This window comes from Lygodium microphyllum, chromosome 26 (genome assembly GCF_053477565.2).
Source record: "Lygodium microphyllum isolate KBCC chromosome 26, Lygodium_microphyllum_v1.1.10, whole genome shotgun sequence".
Taxonomy (NCBI): Eukaryota; Viridiplantae; Streptophyta; class Polypodiopsida; order Schizaeales; family Lygodiaceae; genus Lygodium; species Lygodium microphyllum.
In genome coordinates this window covers 89051718-89065947 of record NC_141160.1, presented here as the reverse complement: position 1 = coordinate 89065947, position 14230 = coordinate 89051718, and the positions used below count along the sequence as shown (strand labels likewise).

The window sequence follows — 14230 nt, the reverse complement described above, 5'->3', positions numbered from 1 at the left end:
CTCCTGTCAGTATGTATGACCGACATTAGCTGTGTCCAGCTGTATCAGCAAGTGTGGGACATTAAATAAGTCAGTGGTCTTAGACCCAGTGTGAATGGTCCTACGGACCTTAGTACTATTGTATACACTTATGTTATGTTAGTAGTCTATGAAATAATGGAAGATGATGAACGACCTGAAGGTCAGGTTGCTGCTCCATTACATTGTCTCTCTCCCTCTCTCTTCTAACATTCTAGTGGATAATGGCAGACTCCAGCTAACTTTGTTAGGTTGTGGTCCATTTTGAGGCCTTTTCGGAGGTCTTTTGGCAAAAAGAAGGCTACATGCATTTGGAAAAGGGTAAAACCTTCACTACTTTTTGAAACATACACATTTTTTTCTCTCTCTTTAAGCTTCCATTGAAGCTGTTGTGCAAGAAATCTTCTTCCATTTCACTACCTTGGCTCCTCGCTTGACTCCAATGGTTTCCATGGTACCTTACGCTTGAATCTATAGCTTATAAGCTCTCTACAGAGCCCCATTTTAACCATGATTGATTTCATTTTTCTTCAGTAGTAAGGCAAGCTGATTCTGCATTGTTTGTGCCTGAAGACTCTGTGTTCTTTGCACCTGAAGACCCACTCCTACCATACATGATGAAATTCATGGTATGAAGCTCTTTAGAGCTTGTCTAAGGCCCTTACAAGCTTCACATAAAGTCCCTTCCAATCTATAGCAATAGCATCTTGGTATTGATGATACTCAGATACCAGATCATTCATGTTACTCTCAGCTTTAGTGAACTCCATCTCATCCATTCCTTCACCCATATACCAGTGCAAGAAAGCCTTTCTAAGGCTGCCTCAGGTGACATGGCCCCGAAAAGGAAAATAGAGAGCCCTATCTGCAACGTTTCTTCTACTCTCTCCAGCATTCTAGGGGGTCTGAGGCCTCACACAATGATGCTGTAAAAGGGACTATGGATTTACATCAAACAGAAAAACCTTCAGAATCAACTGGACAAGAAAGAAGTGCTATGCGATGAGAAGCTGAAAGCTACTTTTGGATAGGACAAATTTACAATTAGTGAAGTGTTTACCCTGATAAATCCTCATCTCACAAAGAAGAGCTGAACCCTTAACTTTGCATCTGGATCTGGTGTACAGTTTACTGTCTATGAACCTTCACTTGCACTATATAACTAGGCAACTCTGGAAGGGGAATCCTTACTGTGCTATTTTCTGATGTATCTAGATAGGAAATTTAATTCGTGTCCAATGAATGTGGAAGCCATCTTCAAACCTTTTGGTGGAATGTCATAAACACTGGACTTCACATTGTTTGGGATCCATTCTACAAAGTAAGAGGAGTTTTTGTTTTGGACATTAATCATCTGCTCATCAACTTCATTGGTACTCATACGACCTCGAAACATAGCAAAAGTAGTTAGGTAATGCCCATGACGAGGATCAACTGCACACATCATGGTCTTGGTATCCCACATCTGTTGAGTAAGTTCTGGGACAATAAGAGCTCTATACTGCTGTGAATCTCTTGAAGTGAGAGGTGCAAATCCCACAAGGAGTGGTAGATTGGGAAAATTTAGGCTGTTGTTTAACAAATGGAGAGATCTGGACAGGTTGCTCTGTAGTATTTTGGATGTTTAGGATTCCTCCATCAGACATTGCTTGTGCGGCCGGCCTGCTTTGTGCAGCTCCAGCATCAAATGATGGCAAAGGACAACCACTACTCGCCATTATAGAATATGGTGAGCTGTGCATTGCTATGCTTTCTTTGAGGGTCAGATGTAAGCATCCTTGTTTGAGCCCTTTCTTGCACACCAAGCACATGACATGCCATATTTGAGCTATACAAGGGCATTGAGCTAGAAAACTTAGGTATCCGTGATGTTCCTGTTGCAAACAGTTGAGCTCGTAGAGTCGCAAGAGATGGAAGTTGCTCATTAGTGGTTGACAAAGGCAAAGCGATCATTTCTTTGGGCATAGGCATAGTTCCAACAAAATTGTTCCCAAGGAAAGCATGTATGCTACAATCTTCATGCGGTTCAGTACCATTGTTTGTGGAAGAACTCCCATCATCAAGGCCAACTTGCTTGGCATGAAGAAGGAGAGCAACGAACATGAGAACGAGACAGCATCAGAGACAAAGGAATTTTTGAAGTGAAAGCAATTGCTGGTGATACGCACATGGGAGAAGAAGACTTGCAAAGAACAAGATTCACCAAAGTAGTAGGAGAAGATCCATTTATGCTACACCTACCTTCCTCTTCTAATGCACCACAACATGAGTGTAGTCTTGTGAAAAATGAATTGCAGCTTATGGTTGATAAATTGAAAGATACAAAAAAGCTTGGCGTATTTGGGAGTGGTCATTGTGTCAGCTTGTGGCAAGCTGTTTGAAATTTGGAGATGTCAAAAGAATCAAAGAACAACATTCAAATCAAAGCATTCCAGCACATTGGTCCTTGGTTTAGAGGCTGTTGATCAATAGGTAGACTGTCTTCATTAGTAAAATATTCTACGTACTCTTGATGACCTCTTTCATAGTTGGACATCAAGGATTTGAATACCCTTAAGCACCTAAGAAGAAGCAGATATTCATTCCACTTTATAGTAGTTGTTTGAAGAAGTACTTGAGGCAACTGCAGTGTGGATTTATGCAGTAGATTTCATGAACAATGCGTTTTTCTCTGGGGTACTTCTGCTTGTGAGTTACTGGTGTGCTGGTTATGGGAATCATATATGACTTGGAATATGATTGGGGATCATGAAAATATGATCTATTGACTTGGTTTATAACTCAAATGACTTGGATCAGTAATGCACATGTTTCTTGAAGCAAATGTTACGTGGGTACTTGACAATGTAGTTGGAAGACAATGTATCATCTTGGCTACAGCATATTGGTCACTTGTATGCTTATGGAATGCTGAGTCATGTATATGACTTTGGATACTAGTGCAAATATATGCATCTTGGCACATGAATGAATGGGAAAAGGTGTAATGCAGTGGGGTTGACAGGACATAAATATTCATTGTAATTTTTATGGACAATGGGTATCCTTAGCAGTGAATTTTGACTTGGTTTCATATTGCCTATCTCTTTGGTTTTCACATAAGAAAGAATAGCTTTAATCTTGGATATTTTAGGGGTTTTTCCACCTGTTTCAACATTCTATAGCTCCCTCCTACTAACTAAAGTGACTTGGTATTGGGTATTAGCTCAAATTGGATATGAAGTACCAAAAACATTTGCAACAGGACATAAACAGGGTGCAGTCCAAATAGGGACAGATCTGGATAATTGCTACAAAAATTAGTAGCATCATTCTAATGACAAACAAAAAATTGGGCTTGATACTAGACATCACAAGCTTGGATTGGAGCTAACAAATGCTTCATTTGGATACATATTTCTCAAGTTAGATCCTATTTTGTTCCAACAGTTCACTAGCAGTTTACCATGGACAGACCTAGAGAATCATTTCCAGAATGGGATGTAGGTACAAAATAATGCAAATCAAGATTCCTAATTGAAGGTAGACATCATGGACTTTTAGTGAAGCTATCAAGCACCTCATTTTGATTGGAATTTCTCAAGTTATGGTTAAAACAATGCAACTAGGTACTTGGGACATGGTGTTGTCTACTGTGGACAGTTCTGGAAATTCTTAAATAGAGAGAGGTATTGCTACTCCTAAATTCAAATCAGGGTTTCTACTTGATGTTAGACATCCTAAGCTCTAGGTCAAGCTATCATACACCTTATTTGAACTCATATTTTTCAAGATAGAGTTGATTTTGTACTAGTAGATCACTATGGACAGCATGTACCACAGGGGTGACAGACATGAAAATTTTGATGGTTGCATGGAAAATCATGCATGTGGAGACTTTAATGCAAGTAGAAGTAATGTCTATGGACAGCATACATTGGGATCGGTTGCTACTCGAATGAATGGTTATGGATTCGATTAAGGTGGCATGATTAGACATGAATATGTAGTACAAGATGGAATGTATGGGAATAGCTCTTATAAGCAACATTTCTTTTATGGTTATGATCATGATGATTATGCCAATTTAGACCCTAAATCTTTTGGGTAGCAATAGCATGTTAATCATAGTCATGGTTATGATCAACCATTTGGGAAAAGTCTCCATTCAAATCAATCTTGCCTTCATCCAATGAGTGGGGAACAGCTACAATCAAATGCTCCTACAAAAATTCAATTCCCTATGCATAGACAATATGTAGATGAGCATGCCTATGTAATGAATGCTTCTTCTTCTCAGCCACAAGTGTTTTATCATCTGCCACAAAGGATGGGAAATGCTTATGTACATCCTTATGCAGTAAGCCAAGGGACAACAAGCTCATGGTTATGGTTATCATTTGATAGATGGGGAAAATGTCAGTCAGTTTTCTTTTAGTGGGGTGCATGACATCTACTTGTCAAATCGTATTTTGGATAGCATAACTTCCAAGGGCCTATGTTATAAATGCAATGAGAAGAACACTCTTGGGCATGGCAATGTATGCAAGGCAAAACATATTAATGAATCAGTTGTTCTTGAGTTCCATACTCCTCATGGCATTGGAAGAAAGCTTATTCCTCATCAACAACTGATGGAAATGCAAAGGTAGCTGATATGCTACAAGTGTAATGAGTATTGGTCACTTCATCATGAGGGTTATTGTAGGAATAAACATTTGCTACAGCCCTTGTCTTGGAAGACCCAATGGAAGATGCATATGTTGGGCAAGGATATGACAGTCATGGGCAGCAAGAAGACGATGCCTATGCTGAAAATCAGGCTAAAGATATGACTGGGCAGCAAGGACAAATTGCTCTAGATGCCATACATGTAACACATGTAGTTGATGAGCAATCATGTATAGAAGAACAAGAAGAAGAAAATGTTTTTAGTGATCAAGATGAAGAACCAAGAGATGCAGCTGTAAATGAAGAACAAGAGCATGTATATGTCAGTGAGGATCAAGAGGATTATGCAATCGACCAAGATGATGCATATGACAATGAATCTAATGTTGGAGATGAAAGGGCTGAAGAAGATTCAATTGACCAAACAAGCATTGAGGATATGGAATCATTACATGATGATATTCAGTAGCTCATACCTAATGTAGATGATGGCTTTCAACAGCCTATTGATTGTGATAATGATTCATTAGGCTTTCTTCATGATTATGAGGATGATACCTTGCATTATGGAGGTGTTGACGATAATGTTGATGATCTTTCATTCCCATATGATCCAGGGATTTACATTAATGCATCTATGGGTTATGGATGGGATTTATCACATCATTTTGAACCTAGAGGTGATAATAACTTTTATGCAGAATACCTCACTTATGAAAGCTTTGATGATGTTTTCATTTTATTTGGGCGAGGTTAGCAATGCTTGATGGATGACAACCATTTTCTGGGGTTTCCTTATGATCCAGGTTGATTTTGGGATGATTTAATGTGTCTTGGAATAGGAGACCGCTTACTCTATAGAAATTCTGTGATGAATTAAATTGCCCTGACGTAATCAAAATATGGGTTTTGAGGGTATAGGTTGATTTCTTGGGTTACGTCTTTCGTATGTACACCTCAAACACTAAATTTGGACACTTCAGTCAGAAGTTATGGGCATTTTACTTCAGCTACCTTATTCAGTCCTACTCTCTGTTTCATGACAGTTACTCATATCCTATGAAGACCATTTATTGAAGATCCACTTTTGGAGTTTATTATGGATTACACAGCCTCTACTCTACCTTCTTACATGTTTTCATCCTTATATTCAATGTACTTTCAGCTTTGAGGACAAAGCTTCTTCAGGAGGGGATGGTTTGTCATGTAGGAAAATTTCCCCCCTATTTTTCCTTTGTAAATACCTTTATGAATTAGGCCATAAATGTGTAAAGAAACCATAATTAGGGTTAGCTAGGGATTAGCTAGGACTTACCTATAAAAGGATAGCTAGCCAAATGTAACAATATCACTTGATCATTGGAAGACATCATGTTCTAGGAAAATTTCTTTCTTGTATTCCATTTTTTTAGCTATGGCAGTTTGCCATGCTAAGGAAGTTTAGTCTTTTTCCATTTTTAGTTTGTCTTGTTGATTTCTTATTTCTTTATCCATGGTTGGACATGGAGGTAGACCAATTTAGGCTAGTTAGGTAAGCTTCATTACAAAACCTAGTCGCTCCCATGTTTTGGCTGATCATATGCTGCGTATCCCGCAAAATGTAGACGAGGAGTAGGATGATCCTCTAGACCTCCCTGATGCTTCCTTGTTTCTAGTTGAAACTATCACCACCTGGTATGTAGACATCGCCAACCTACTGGCAACCCAATAGTATCCTCATGGCATCTCTAGTCGGGAAAGGAAAAAGCTTTTGTTCGACATCGCCAACCTACTGGCAACCCAATAGTATCCTCCTGGCATCTCTAGTTGGGAAAGGAAGAAGCTTTTGTTAGAATCATCTCCCTACACCCTGTTAATCTGTGCATTATACAAGAAAGGCAAAGATGAAGTGCTCAGAAGATGTGTTACAGGAGACAAGATTGGGATTGTTCTAAAGGCTTTCCATAACGAGCCATGTGGAGGCCATTTGCAGGAGAAGCAACAACTAGAAAGGCTCTGTTAGTAGGATACTGGTGAGGCTGACCCTCCATAAGGATGCCTATGACTACTGTAAGTGATGTGATGCATGTCAAAGGATGGGAAAACCCACCAAGACCAGTGCCATGCCACTGCAACCTATGCTTGCCTTGAAGTTGTTTGAGAAGTGGGGCATTGACTTCGTAGGTCCAATCAATCCCCCTACTAGATGGAAGCAAAATGGATACATCCTGGTATGTACGGATTATGTCACCAAGTGGTGTGAAGCTAAATCTTTGAAGTAGGATGATGAAAACAGTGTGGCCTTCTTCCAGTATGAGAATATCATCACCCATTTTGGCAGTCCCCTAGAGCTGGTGAGTTACAAAGGCACTCATTTTATTAATAAGGTCATGGAAAAACTCATAGACCTGTATAAGATTCATCACCATAAGTCCACACTCTATTACCCCAGAGCCAACGGCCAAGTTGAAGTCACCAATTGCATCCTCTGCTTGATCCTAACAAGGACAATTGTCGCACATCGCCGTGATTGGGATGATCGTGACTTATAGAGGTCCTATGGGCGTATAGAACCTCCAATAAGGTAGCTATAGGATAAACTTCTTTCCAATTGGTGTATGGAACATAAGCCATCTTTCCTGTTGAGCTCAAGCTACCCTCTCTATGGGTGGCCATCAATGAATCCTTGGGAGATGGCAAGTCTCTGTATAGGCCGTCTCTTGCACTTGAAATGTCTAGATGAGACTCATAGGATGGCTCTATAGTGCATGGAAGCCACACGGGCCTGACAAAAAATCTATCATGATAGCTTCATCAAGCACAAGGAGCTCAAGGAAGGTGACTTAGTCCTCGCTTATGATTCCCGATTTGGCAAGTTTCTAGGCAAGTTTCAACAATGATAGATGAGTCCTTATAAGGTACTTTCCATCAAATCCAAATGGCTCAATCCAAGTCCAGATAGTCGATGCTTCGGATGATCCCTTCCTTATTAATGGCTATCGCCTGAAGAAGTACTTCCCTCCTTAGGGATCTTGACAATCACAGTCGACTCACCTCCTCCTCCTTTGGGCATCGCACTGTCTTTCTCCTCATGCTCCTAATAGCCCTTAAGATCTTCTTCATGAGGCAACCTCGTTCTGCTAGCCTCTCACAGATACCTCCCACCCCTACCTTATTCTCTTCTCTTCTGATCCAGCAATGGTGGTGAGGATGGTCTTGGCACATGCTATTTCTACCATTCTCTTTATTTTTAAAAAGAGAGAGAGAGAGAAAAATATTGGTCATGGGAGAGAAGGACTTCGATCCTTGTCATGCCGACCTATTCTTCGAGAAAAGGTAGAAACACCCTCGAGAGTAGGAAATAAAGGGAAGAAGAAGAAGAAGAAGAAAAAACACACTGTTATGGGAGAAAATAAAGCAATTCCCTATCATAGCATGCCTCATTCTGAGAAAAGGTGGAAACACCCTTGGATAGGAAGCTGACTATGGAAAAGGTGGTAACACTGTGCCGTCCAAGATAGCCGAATCATCAACATACACTTTTTCAGAAGAAATTCCAAAGCCACTCCGGTGTGCTGTCTCTGTACTCCCCATAGAACATGTGATTCCCTAATAGAGACGACATGATCTTTAGAAAATCTACAGTACCAGATAGATGGGCTACCTCCCTAGGTACGCCTCATCATCAACTCCCTGATGTTAGCAACAGACAAAGAGATCTTCATTGACAAACAATTAAATGATATGAGCTTTCATCCTAATAGGATGGGTTGTGAGTATGGGCTGCCCTCTGTATTTATGAATAGAGAGTGATACAGAGGGTGGGGTGAGTGACCATTCCTTCCCTTTAATTCAAATGAGAGGTGAGTTGTGTGGAATGGAGGGTTGCATGCACGAGTTGGGCCTCTCAATGCACAATACATGATCTATTCCTGTGCATTGCTCTATAAGGCTCCCTGGCCTTCCTTCTCACATTGTATGCCATCACAAGGTGGGATATACTGCTGCACCATCAAATGTGCACAAGTCATACAACCTTTGCACAAGTGATTATGAGGATAACAATAATGGGTGTAAGGATCGGATTGCCCTCCTGTATTCTCAAATAGAGTGTCAGTCAAAGGGGGGTCGAGTGTGACTGGTGTGTCCTCAAAACAATCATCGAGAGGTGAGATTGAGGGATGCTACAGCACTTGGCAAAAGGTATGATATCCTTTCCCTATGCATCCATGGGATGGGTCTCTGCCATAACCACAAGACATGTCACCCTATTATGTACACTACTACACCATAAGGCTCCTTGGCCTTCTTGGTTGCACCTATGCCAGATGGGGTTGGACACACTTATGCACCATCAACTGTGCACCTTGGCATACTCCTTCTGTCCCATTTCCCTTCTCAATTGCTAAACTGGGTGTACATTATGGGGCTCTCTACGAGATTCACTAAGTGATGTATATTATGGGGTTCTCTGCGAGAATTGTTGAGTGATGTACATTATGGGGTGAGCGATTGTTCTTTCCTCCCTATTTGAGTGACTGTGCAGCATTGAGTGAAATATCCTTCATCATCACCCAAATTCATGCACCTTCATTAGCAAAGCTACCTCCTTGGTGATGTTGTGGTCCCTGTCATGTTGGACATATGCTATGAAGACATCTTGGTACCTCCTACAGCCGACTGTGATATAGGACGCGACGTCAATAGTCAACCGCAATGCTCGACAAACTGGGCCAAGTTTTTCAAACCACACACCTTCTGTTTGTAAGTGACGGTCATGCTTTAAGTGTGGAGATGTTAACGTACAATCCAGTGACACTAGATTTCATCATAAATCTAAAAATAGCAAGCTCAATTTTGTCATCATTGATGAACCGGATGAAGATGAAGGACAAGAGAATCAAGAGGCAAATGTGTTTCAAGTGGATGCAAACCCTATGTTTGAAGACATGCATGATGAGGATGATGGAACCAATGATGAGTTTTATGACATTGTGGACAACTTTCGTTTCGATCCAGGTGGTTCTTTGTGTGCCATTTCTCATGATGCATAGACCGGTTATAAGGGAGAAAATACTCTTCGACTTGAACGGCTAATCAATGGCAAAGCGGTTCATCTCTTTATAGACACAGGATGAAGAACCTCTTATATCCTTTAACAATTTAACATGATTTTATCTTTCAAAGTTGAGATAATGGATAAAGGTGTTTTCCTTTCGTTGCAATTCTTTTTTAGATATTGGTTATGAGTTGGGGTTGTGCTTGGATAGTGCTTCTTCAAGATGCTAAAGAACATCGAGCTGAGCTATTCTTTGAACTTATATTCTCTTTCTCCTAGGTTGTGAGGATGCTCCCTGATTAAGTGTGTGGGGATATGTTGAGGGTTGAAATGATGTGATTTTTTGGCTGGTTGATTTTTGTTGTTTTTGTGGGACTAAATGGTTGATTTTTTATGACTTTTGTATGTTGAGTAGTTGTTTTGGAAGTGTTTGAGAGTGTTTTGGATGAGTTTGATTAGTTTTTGAAAGCTCATGATATTTTATAGTGGAGATATGATGTTCTGACATGTTCTGTTGATGTCTTAATAGTGTCTGATTGGTTCTATTTGAGTTTGTTGACCTTCTTTTTTATTATGTTTTTCTTTCTATATGAGGGGTTATAATAATTATTGATAAAGGTTGAGAGTGTTTGGAAGTTTATTGATTGATTCTTGATCATTTTGAATAATTTATGATGAGCTAAAGGATTTTTGATGCCACCTTCTGTGATACTATAAACCCTCTGTTGAGCTTTTGTAGAGCCTCTGTTTCTGTTTTGTTATGTTCTATATGCATTTTTAAGTGTGATATGGGATGAATATGTAGCTTAGAGGGATTTCTCAATCTCGGAAAAAGATAAATATAAGTTCAAAATAGCTTGAAGAAGTTAAAGAAGTAGCTGCTGAAGACTTAAAGTAAAGAATGAAGCGACAATGACACTGTTGAGCTCTCAAGGGACACTATAGTAGTCCTGGTGACCTTTCATTTCAGACATACCTCTTGGGAGAGTATCCATGACCAAAGAGGGATTATTAATGATTATTCTTCATTATCTCATTATATATTTGAGAGAGAGTATGTATGAGAGAGAGTGTGTGTGTGTGTGTATGTAAGTGAGAGATAGTCAAATTTATGCAAAACAATGTATCTATGAGTGATAGATTGTGAAAGAAAGCTATGGAACCTTTGAACAAGAATACTATGTGATGATTTCCATTAAAAGTGGTGTATTATCTTGTGTATTTGTGGTTTCTTGATGAATTCTATGAAGAATATGAAGAGCATAATCAATTCGATTCAAATTAAAGCAGTGGGAGATTGTTTCTATGAAGCTGCATGAAGATTTCTTGTTTTTCTGGTGTTCTTTCCCTTGTTGTGGTCACATCAAATATGAGAAAGATGTTTGTTGATGATACAAGATAGATCTTCTTGTAGTAGATTCCCCATTTTCTTGATGATTCCTCTTGGGGCTCCATTGATGAAGAATCAATGATCCCCCTACTATCCATGCTTTACCATGGAAAAAGGAAGCTCAAGGAGTGAAGGATTTAGCCAAAACTTGACTTGGATGGGTAGAAGGTTGTAGGTGATTCCCATGAGCTTTAAGAATTGATTTTAAGCCTTCATTCACTTACATTTAAGTGATGTACTAGTGCTATCTACAATCCACCATAGCTAGGGTTTGGAAATTCAAAAGAAAAAGAATACTTAACTTAGAAAGGAATAATGGGCTTCCCCAACTTGTTGCCTTGATGTAAGATGTCATTGAACATGATTAGTTGCTATCATTTGATCCAAATCTTGGAAAGAATCAAAATATTTATTTCTTCCCTATTTATTATAGTAGTAATGGAGAAGTATATTACTCAATGGGAAAGAATAGTCTTCAATGTACCCCATAGAAGCTCAAATATCAAGATATACTTGGTTAGAATGGATTAAATGCTTGTAATGCCTTCAATTTTAGCAATTCTTGTTGTTGTTCATTGATTGCAAAAGCCTTTTGATAAGTATTCTCATCAAGGTAGAACCTTAAGGCATAGAACATGGAAAAGCCAATAGTAGGACTCTCAAGAGAAAGCATTGGCTCCATTATAGGCTGCAAATCATCCTCAAAGCCTCAAGTTTGGATCAGGCTATTAATCCCAAGTCGAGATGGCGAAAAATGGCGGAAAATGAAGGAAAAAGCGGAAAAAGTATGGAAGAAGAGCAAAGACACGCATGCAACCTCTAGAAGCTAAGCCAAGACCAAAGGCGCAATTTTAAATGAAAGGTGCCTCAAAAAACTTGGAAAACTCTTGTAAAAGAGCACCAAGCTCCCTCCTGTGCAAATGGTAAAATATCAGATGAGCATAGACTAGAGGCATAAGGCTAGAAGAGGGAAATGGAAAAAAGACCTTGCCACAATGGCCGGTCATGTAAAAAAGGGGATGGGTGCCCATGGGATTTTAGGGTTTGTATATAAAGTTTAAAAAGTGAATGGAAGATCATTCTTTGGTGTGTGGCTAACAAGAGCTCTCTTCTTCTTCTCTTCTTCTCTTCTTCTTGCTTGTGTGTGCTCTTGAGAGAGGGAGTGTGAGAGTGTGAGGGAGTGAGTGTGTGCAAGTGAGGGACCAAGAAGGTGAAACTCTTCACCATCTCCTCTTCTCTTCTTCTCTTGTCTTCTCTTCACTCACACGCGCGGCTATGGAGGATGGAGCTTGGAGATGGAGGAGGCTTGAGGATGCTTGATCTAGCATTAAGAATCGTGGAGCTACCGAGGTGTGCGAGGGATGAGGCTACTCACATCGGCATCAAGGTAAGCTCACTACACTCATAGAATCGACGGCGCGTCGGCTAGGTGAGAGATAGCCATTAGAGCTTGCTTGAAACGCTTGAAGCAATAAGCGGTCCGTGGGTCTTGGCGGTTGAGCATGAGCTCCCATTATATTTTGGTTCCGTTACCAGGACCAACGGATTCAAGCTTGAGCACTTGCGTGCCTCATATCGAGCATCGAAGTAAGGGATTCATCCCCGAAACGGAGCTTGAGATAGGTAGGAAGTTTGGGTGTTTTTTATCTTCAAAACAAGTAAGTATTTTGGGATATTTTGGTTGTTTGATGAGTGGAAAACATGGAGAATCTATTTTAGTTTTTTGCCTTCAATTTTTGTTGCATTTAGCATAGGTTAGAATTAGGAAATCGAACCGGAGAAGGGTAGGGTTTACTATTTCAAAACAGGGCAAAAATCGTGCAAAAATGGGTAAAACGCTCGCTAGTGATGCCTAAGATTGGCAAGTGAGTGATCGGGGACATCAACACCACACCTGGGAAGGGGTATAAGAGCCAGGAGGCCAAGGGAGAGCTCCTTTGTGCCATTTCAGTGAGAGAGAGAGAGAGAGAGAGAGAGAGAGAGATAGAGATAGAGAGCTCCAACCCGCATCGATTCGATCGCATCACCGACGTGCTTACCGGCCCGTTCAGGTATATGAATCTCTCCCTCTACTCGCCTAGATAGGATCTCGAAGTGCATGGCCATGGTGCTTGCCTACATCTAGTGAATCGATCAAATTTGTGTTTGTGTTGTTTACGCATGCCGCACTCGGCCCATCCGAGTGGCCTTTTCTGGGCCGAGTCCCAGAATTGGCCCTCGGCCCCTGTCACTTAGCCCACTCGACCAAACCTGCCCTCCAAGGCAAACAGTCCGAGTCCACCCATTCAGCCCGTCCGAGTCAAAATTTTGGCCACGTGGCACATTTCCGTCCAAATGACCCGTCCGAGTCTCAAATTTGGCCCTCGGTCACTTTCCACATTCGGCCCTCAGCCCCAAGTGCCTCGGCCCGTCCGAATCGCCTTGTCCGAATTTTCCATTCGGCCGTCCGAATCAAAACCATCCGAGTCTAACCCTGAAATTCAGCCCTCGGCCCTGTATCTCGGCCCATCCGAGTGACCTACTCGGACCCTGCAATTCGGACCAATTGGTTCGAGTGCAACTTTTTATCAAAATTTTCAGATATTTGACCTGACCCGGCAAATACGCAGCAACGCAAATTGTCGAAACCCTTCGGGCGCTCAGAACTTGATTCTAGCACACGTAATAGGAAAAAATCGTAGCGCGCAGCCGCTTAACAGCTAGAAGTGGGCAGTTGCGAGACCCAAGGACTTAGGCACAAACCGCTGAGCTGTAAAACCTGATTGACCAAAAGCAAATAAGGCAACATACGAGAAAACCCTAAACCCTGACAAAACGGTCGAAAAATTGATCTACAAGCCTATCAGGCTCGAAACAAGAGAGAGTGCGTATGATGCTAAGGAATTGCTTGCTACACTCACATTGAACTTCCGCACTTTAAGTACACTTAAGAAAGTTGAAAGCCTAATTGAGCACAAGTGCACGAGAAATGACACACGCACTGAGTGATCATAAATTGAGATTTTTATTCAATAACTAAATGAACTCACTCAGATAAACCATTCAAGGAACCCACCAATAGGAGAGGACCCAAGACATAAACAAACCATCAAAGCGCAGATTAGGACCAAGCAAGGGGTGCCAACGACATGGAT

The 14230-nt window shown here is 40.8% G+C and overlaps 1 pseudogene; it reads right to left on the bottom strand.

The window, feature by feature from the left end:
- Positions 1 to 659: 659 nt before the first annotated feature.
- Positions 660 to 1736, bottom strand: LOC148013517 (tubulin beta-1 chain-like; annotated as a pseudogene).
- Positions 1737 to 14230: the final 12494 nt, after the last annotated feature.